We start from the raw sequence: 7949 nt of genomic DNA on the forward strand, positions 1-7949 counted from the left end.
TCACATCTCTCCTCCTTTCCCTAATACAGAGATAGAGGCAATACCATTCTCCTAAGCTCTGCTCACCAGGAACCCCCCCAGCTTACCGTGCTCATCTTTGGGTTCATCATCTATTCTTCCTCCTCATTATTTGCTCTTCCTTCTTCCTAGGAAAATAAATGGGAAAAAACCAGCCCCAGCCTATACTTGCAAGCAGCCTGCTGTCTCCTGACTCATAGAAAAGCTGAGGGTGAGAGGCAAGGTGCTGCAAGAACAGACCAGCCCTGCTTTGCTGAGGGTCTTTAATTACAGGCACTGATTGCTCCTCAGCCTCAGGTTGGGCTCACAGCTGTGCCTGGAGGGGCTCAGCCCAGCAATGTGGGGACCACCCCCTTCCCTTTGGCATTTGGGCTCAGCACCATCCCTGGTGAATGAACAAACCCAGATTTCCCATTGAGTCACAGCTTAAGCAAACCCCAGGGGTGGGAGGGTTAAGGGGGGAGCAGTGCTGGGTGCTTGGGGCTATTACAGCCAGGCTATTACATCAGGCTTTAGGGCTGCTGGAGAGCCAGCATCCTCTGCTCCCAGCCCAAGGCAAACCAAGAAAAGGTAGCATTACAGTTTTAATTAGCACCTTAATTATTGTATGAGGATCTGCCTGCACCTGTGTGGGTATGACGGAGGGAAATGGTGAAGTGCTCTGTATGTCCTCCAGCTGCACCTAATGGGGTTGTAGGGTGTGGAGCTGTGGGCAGCACAGAGCAGAGCTCACGCTGCTGGGTTAAATCTGCCCTCCAGCAGCTCAGGGCTCAGCCCAAGGCTGCTCACCATCCCTATGCATGGGAATAGGGCACTGGTGCTGGTGCCAGCAGGTGGCCGTGGGCTCCAGGGGGCTCCTCCTCATGGTTTGGGGGTTGAAATCAATGCCAGACCACAGCACCACAGCCTGGAAAGGCAGGATGTGGCCCAACCCTGACCCCATTCCCATCCCATCCCACTGTGGCTCAGACAGACCTGACCCGGATGGCTGTGGTGGAGGCCTCAAAGCCATTAAGTGAACAGAGAGAGGAGAACAACCACGTGAGCATTTAACAGCATTCCCTTCCCTAAGCAAAGCACAGCCCCGGAGCTTTCATCTCATCCCAGAGCCCACTGACATCCCTGCACGCTGTGCCCAGCCAAGACGTGGGAATGCACACAGGGAAAGTGCTCACCAGAACAATGTCCTGGGTTTTTTTTCAGCACAAAAATACTTGGTTTTTGCTTTAATTAGAGCCGGCGCTGACATCCGAAGGCTCGGAGGGTTTGCTGGGCATGGGGCTGCCCTGCCCCAGGCTCTGTCTCTGTGTGTCTATCCTCATAGTGAGCACCATATGGGCACCCTCTGCCCATCCCCAAGCTCAGTGCCTTGTAACAGCCACATCACTGCTCCCACAGCAGCCAGATAATGCTGGGAAGGTGCTGGAGAACAGGGGGTCCCATGGAGGGCGGTTGGACACGGAGCCTGGAAACCAAATGGATTCCCTGAGTGTGGAGCACTGGGGTGTCCTGGTTGGACCCCTCCCTGCCCAGCACACAGCAGAGAGGCAAGGAGCTGCCCTGGGCTCCAGCATCCCCCACCCTCCACTTTTGCATCCTTCCTTCAATCCTGGACTCCATAGCATCCCATAGGCCCCACCATCCCATGGGCTCCAACATCAAGCACGGGCAGCAGCATCCCAAGGGCATCAAGCATCCTATGTGTGCCAACATCCTATGTGCTCCCTGGGTACCAGCATCCCTCAGTATCATGCATCCCCCAACCCCAGGCTCTGGCATCCCATATCCTTCCATCCCACCTCCCCCTCCCCACCCTTGGCTGCTTAAGGCAATGCCACAGTGCTGGGGAATGCAGTGTTAACATGGAATGAGGAAGCAAGGAGTGGGCACAGACAGCTTGGCACAGGCCATGGAAAATGGAGGCCTAGAGAAATGTGACAGCAGGCTGGACTGGCTCGCGGTACCACACAGGCGTAGTTAAGCCTTCAAGCCTGCCATTGTTCTCCCCTAATTATTCCCACTCCCTGAGTATTACACCCCATAATTCAGGAAAGCTGAGTAATGGAAGAAACAACAGCAATTTTAATCTCTCAGTACCGGTGGTCTCCACCAAAAAAATGCTTTCAAGAACTCTGTGGTCTCCACTTCCTCCAGTTGGTGAGCGGTGAGGGGAGGGAGCGTCGGTCACTGCTCCAGGAGTGGGACTGAATGGGACCTCGATGGCGCCGGGAGAAGAGAGATGGGAGAACCCCACAGGTACCGTGAGCCCTGTGATGGTGGTGGGGGGTGAAGCTCCATGGGGAGTGGGGGTAAATGATGGGGATGTGGGGTGGGATGGATATGGGGATGTGGGGTCAGAGCTGGGGATGTGAAGACAGATATGGGAAGAGCTGGAGCTGGGGACATGGGATCAGATGGATCTGTGATATAGGGTAGGATAGAGCTGGAAATGTGGGGACAGACAGAGCTGAGGATATGGGGACAGCCACATCTGGGGACATGGGGACAGACGGAGCCAGGCATGAACCTGCCTTGTGCCATCAGCATCTTATCTCCTGCTCGTGGCTAAAGTGCAGAGAAAAGAACTGGGCATCCTGCTTTTGGACAGAGAATGTTTTCCTTAATGGGAATTTGCTTGAAGGAAAAAACAAACCCTCTTCTCCCTTGAAATGCTTTTGTTGTTTGACACGAGCCACAGCAGGTCTGTGTTTGGGTCAGTGAGATTTTGGTACCCCTGGTGCGAGGAATGAGAGTGGCCACAGAGTGAAGGCAATCCCAACTGGGCTGGAGGAGCCTGGGGGCAGTGGGACCCCACGCCATCCACATCCACTGCTATGGGAGTTGTAGTGCTCACAGCACGGGGTTGGGAGTGGGAGGACTTGAACGAGATGATCTTATTGGTTTTTCCAGCCTTAATGATTCTGTGATTCTATGAAGATCCCTTTCTATTTCAGCACATTGCCCATCAGTGACATTCAGGGCTGCTCAAAGCACCAAACATGCCCAGCTCTTCCTGCAGGCCCAGCAGCTAATGAACCTGCAGTCAACTAAAACAAGTGTTTTCCTTTCTGTTTGATATTTCAGCAGCAGCCTAAAGCTCAGGACAAGTGAAGAAGCAGCTCACGAGGCCAAGAGGGGACAGTCACAGCCCAACCCATAGGGCTGGTAGCACTGTGCAGTGCAGCCAAGCAGATGGAGTGGATGCTTTTGGGACCTGGAGTGGTCCCTGAGGTGCCCAGCGGTGGCACAGGGTGGCTCAAGCAATAGAAGGGTGCGTGTTGCCTCTGTGTGGTCCTCATCCATCTGGATGTACTTACAGCAATCCTGCAGCAATTGTGAAAAGATCAAAACTCGTCAGGCCAACCTTGAATCCCAGCACATTTTTGGCATATTTGAGGACTGGTGTCTCAAACCTGACAGCAGGGAGGGAACGTGGCTGGCATCACCATGAAACCTCAGCACAGCAGCCCATGAGGATGCTCTGCCCCACATCTGGCTGCAATGGGCACATAAAGCCCCTTCCCTGCAGGGGCACGAGGTCTCTGCACAGCACTGCCCTGGGGTTAATGACTGACCAACACCTTCAGCCCTGCACAGAGCTGCTCTGAGAGGTGTGGGGCTGTGCAGTTCATCATCACCTCCATCCTTACAGGGATGTATGGCCGGAGGATGCAGAGCGCTGCCAGCACTGCTGAATGGCTCAGTCATGGCAGGAGTGGGCTCTCCTGGCTGTTCCCCTGAGCTGCCTGGAAAGGGGCCACGTTCTGCTTTACAACTAAAATAACACATTATTTCATAGAGGGCCAGAGCTGCCGGAGTGGAGCCATTGCTGTGCTCCTGGTAGTGTGGGCACAGGGAGCAGCAGTGCTGGGGGAGGAGGGGATCAACAGGGGCTGCTGTGTCCCCAAGTCACCTGTCCCCATTGGGGCCCAAGACCCCCCCAGTCCTGCACCCATCTATGGGCTGGGCTGAGCTCTGTGTGGTGCTGCCCCACACCACGCTCTAGGCACAGCAATGCCCCACTGCCCAGCTTCCCATGGGAAAGTGGGGCTGTGCCATGCTCCAGGCTTCCCATCCCAGGGAATTCAATGGGTTGAGCCCATGCCTCACTCACACGTCTGCTTCAGATCCCATTGAAAAGGGCCCATTCCACCCCTGACCCGTTGACAGCCCCAACAATAGTGGGGCAGATAAAAATCATAGAGAAACAAGTGCACTTCCCTGGGCAGTGCTGCTCACAGTGGAACCCAATGGGGCCAGGGCTGAACTCTACCCAACCCCAGCACCCCTGTGCACCCCAAAAGCACCCACAGGTGCTGGTGCTGTGGAGCAGAAGGGAGCACAGATCCCAGCTCTGTGCTGCAGCTGGACCTCCTTGGAGAGCGACCCCCATAAAACGAAGCAGCAGCTGTTCGCAGGATAATAAAACATTATTTTCTTTTCTCTTTTAAAGCTGGTTTACTGCAGCAAGGTTTCAGCAGCACAGCGGCACGCCAGCAGCAGCAAAGCCATCATAAGGATGCTTTGGGCAGGTCAGTGCCTTCACCCTATGGGAAGGGCCCCCAGCACCCATGGGAGCACCCAGATGTGCAGCATAGACCCAATGGGGTCCCCATCCTGGAGCAGGAGCACCCAGAGGGATGCAGCCCTGGAGGCAGATTTACAAGCGAGCAGCCAGGGGTGTTTATGGTGGGCTGGAATGCGTGCTCTGAGCACGTGATGAGTTTACAACGTGCCAACATGTGGATTTATTTCCAACCCACTGGCAGTGAGTTAATCACAGGAGGTGCATGGAGAGGTGACAGGGAGAGGTGGCACTGGGTGATGCTGTGGGTGCTCACAGGAGCAGCTCACCCCCATAGCAGCACCAAGCTATTTCCAGCTGTATCTTGCAGCAGGGTTTGCATGTGGCTGCTTGGAATCCACAGTGCTGAGTGGTAACGGGGGTCACTTCAGCCTTGGTGCCCACCCCACTGAGTGGGGATGCTCAGTGCTGAGCAGCGCTTCCCTCTGCCATCCCATGGGGTGAGGATGGGCTGAAGGGCAGCAGTGGCTGCTGTGCTCCCTGCACAGCTCCCTTTTTAACCTCATCTACTCCTCTGCTTTGCACCCACAGTGCTGTCCCCAAACAGGGGCTGCAGGCTCCCACCTGCGCCATCCCCCTGCAGCACAGGGAGCCTTGGAAATGGGAGGCGAGTGCAGTTTTTCCATGCATATGTATATAGGAGGGGAACCAGCTGCCAAAGTAAATACAACCCTTCCCTTTCCAAAAATGTCCTCCAGGAATTGTAAAGGATCCTGGAGCAAGCATTCTGTCTCAGATCCTTTATGCACATAAAGCAGTTTCAATGGAGCTCTGGCAAAAAAAACCCCCTTGTGCCGAGAGGGTTATTTTTATGACAGGCACCAAAGGTGCTGGGAGCCGGGCACGGCCACGCGCACCCTGCACAGAGAAACAATCCCAATAAAGAGCTTTATAGCCACTGAGGAATGTGGAACCTCCAGCAGCCGGGCCGGGGCTCACAGAGCTAATTGCTTTGGGATTTGCTCTTTGGAAGGGGGGGGGGGTGTTGAGTCTCTGTGGTTGCAGGCTCGGAGGGTCCCAGCTGCCCCTGTGGTTCATTAGGATGCTGAGTGGGAATGAGGGATGCTTTGAGGAGGGCGACAGTGTTTGTGGGGTAAGGGAAGGAGCCGTGTGGATCCCGCTGCCTTCTCTTGTTACAGCCCCAGGCTGAGCCCCCCAGGGCAGGGGGTGCTGCTGGGGACCCCTGGGTGCTGAGCTTTGGGCATCGCCACGCTCATCTCAGCTGTGTTTTCTTTGCTGGTCTTTCCTTGCTCATTTTAAGTGACTTTGGAAAATGGGATTTTGGCTCTTAAATCGTTCAGGGGCTTTTGAAAATTTGACTCTAAATACTTTCCGAAGTGCATTTGTATGAAGTAATTCTCTCCAACCTCCCACAGTGGTAGTCAGATTGCATTTAATCCATCACTGAATGTTCCCGAAGGCTGCGAGTTGGCTCCACGCGGCACACGGAGCCGCGGCTCTGCAGGCATTGCCTTCACCCCATTTGCTTCTCCCACCTGCTCAGGGATGCACCAGGGCCATGCCCTCCCTCCTCCCACCAAGGACAAGGGGATGGTAGCGGGTACAATGCTGTGATCCCACCCCATGGGGAGCATCACCAACCAGTGCAACCCAACCCAACGCAATGGCGCGGCATGCAGGACTCAGTGTCACCTGCTGGTGGGGACACGTTGAGCAGCACAGCCAATGGTTTGGGTGAACAGAAACGTGCTTGGCCCCCATTCCTGGCCCCCATTTACCCCACAAAGGCACACAGTCCCCTCCTTTGAATGCCACAGCTTTTCCTGCCGAGTGCTGCAGGCTCGTTTTCAGAGCGCAGCCACCCGCCTGGTGGAAACATGGAAACGATATTCCAGTGAGCAGCGCTGATTTGATTACGTCCGTGACCCACCGAAATTAAGTTAGGGCTGAAAACAGCCTTAGATTGAATTATTTCCCTCTCTCGTTCTGTCTGCACAGAGCACTGGGGATGGCTGAGACGGGCTTCTAGGGGAGCAGGGTGAAGCTGGACCCCCACATGGCACCCTATGCACACAGCAGGGCTCCATACACCTGGATCCCAGCTCCATTGGGAGCACTGTGGAGCACTGGCATGGCAGGCAGGCGATGCGCTGCCAAAGGTTGGAGGCAGCAGAGCTACTAAATCCTGTGCTAAGCCCGGCATCCTCCTGCCAGCAGGGAGCTGTGCCCTGGGCAGCACATGGCACTGTGGGTCTGGATGAACCATCCCAGTGTAATGCTGTGTCCCAGGGGGGACACCTTTAGGGATGGCACAGTGGGGACGGTGCTGAGGAAGGAGTGGGTGTAGCCAGTGCTCCCCAGGCAGAGGGAAAGGTGATGCATGTGGCATCACAGGGAGATGGAGCAGGGCAGCACATCATGGCTTTGCCTTGGGCTGCAGCTCGGCCAAAGGGCAGGAAAAAGGGCATAGAGGGACTGAACAGGGGGGTGATGACAGGAGGGAGAGGCCAGAGCAAAGCAGGGCTGCGGCTGATGGTTCGCTCTGTGGGACAGAGGAATGTCTGTGCTGCTAATGAGTCTGTTTGGAGAGGAAATGCTTTGCCAGTGAGAGCTCCGGTTAAACAAGGCTGGTTCGTTTCTGCGGGAGCTGCTGCATCCGTGGAGGCCCCTCCATGCTCTGCCCCATGCTCCAGCCCTGGGATCTGCAATGGGGTTGGGATGGAGGCAGCATGGGGCAAGGAGGGGGCTGGCACCTCTGGGAAGAGCCATCTGGGTGCACACAGTACCCACATAGATCCCTATGCCTGCCCAGCTCCATCCTGGCCAGAGCACATCAGCATTCCTGGGAGCAGGGTCTGGGGGACGGCATTGAGGGGGGATTAGCTGTCTGTGCTCCCCCCCACTCAGGCACTTAATACAGAAAACAAACAGCCTTGCACACCCCGATCCAGACTGGTTTTCTCTGCACACGTTGCCTGGGAGACCCTAATCTGCCTCTATGGGCACACTGGGGCCCTGCACCCCCAGGATGACACCAGAGGGTCCTCAGTCCCCAGCAATGGGGCTGGTGGTGGCCCTGCTGTGCGGGCACGAGGCTGCCAGCGGGATGCGGTGACTGCTCTGCATTGGGAATGGCACAGTGGGCAGGGAGGGCAGGGGGTGGGGGCTGAGGAGTACAATGCAGAACCATGCTGAGCCACAGAAGGGGTTTTGGGGTGGTGATACCCTTCCTCCATAGCAAAGGAGAGCAGGATGTTCTGCTCACACCAGTCCTACGCCTGCTTAAGGAGCATGGGGGTGGTTTGGGGCAGAGCAGGAGCAAGCTCGCTCCAGGCCAAGAAGGGGAAAGAGGATGGAGCACCCATCCATCCCATCCACTGCACCC

The 7949-nt window shown here is 55.9% G+C and overlaps 1 long non-coding RNA gene across 1 annotated transcript; it reads left to right on the forward strand.

Moving 5' to 3' along the window:
- The first annotated feature begins 1936 nt into the window (after positions 1 to 1936).
- On the forward strand, positions 1937 to 4453 carry LOC146758134 (uncharacterized). The gene is made up of 2 exons (XR_014935113.1): positions 1937 to 2274; positions 3103 to 4453. It is a non-coding gene; the product is annotated as an uncharacterized LOC146758134 (long non-coding RNA).
- The last annotated feature ends 3496 nt before the right edge of the window (positions 4454 to 7949 follow it).

Source organism: Coturnix japonica, chromosome 17 (assembly GCF_054131305.1).
Source record: "Coturnix japonica strain WE chromosome 17, WE-NBRP24, whole genome shotgun sequence".
In the NCBI taxonomy this organism is placed as follows: Eukaryota; Metazoa; Chordata; class Aves; order Galliformes; family Phasianidae; genus Coturnix; species Coturnix japonica.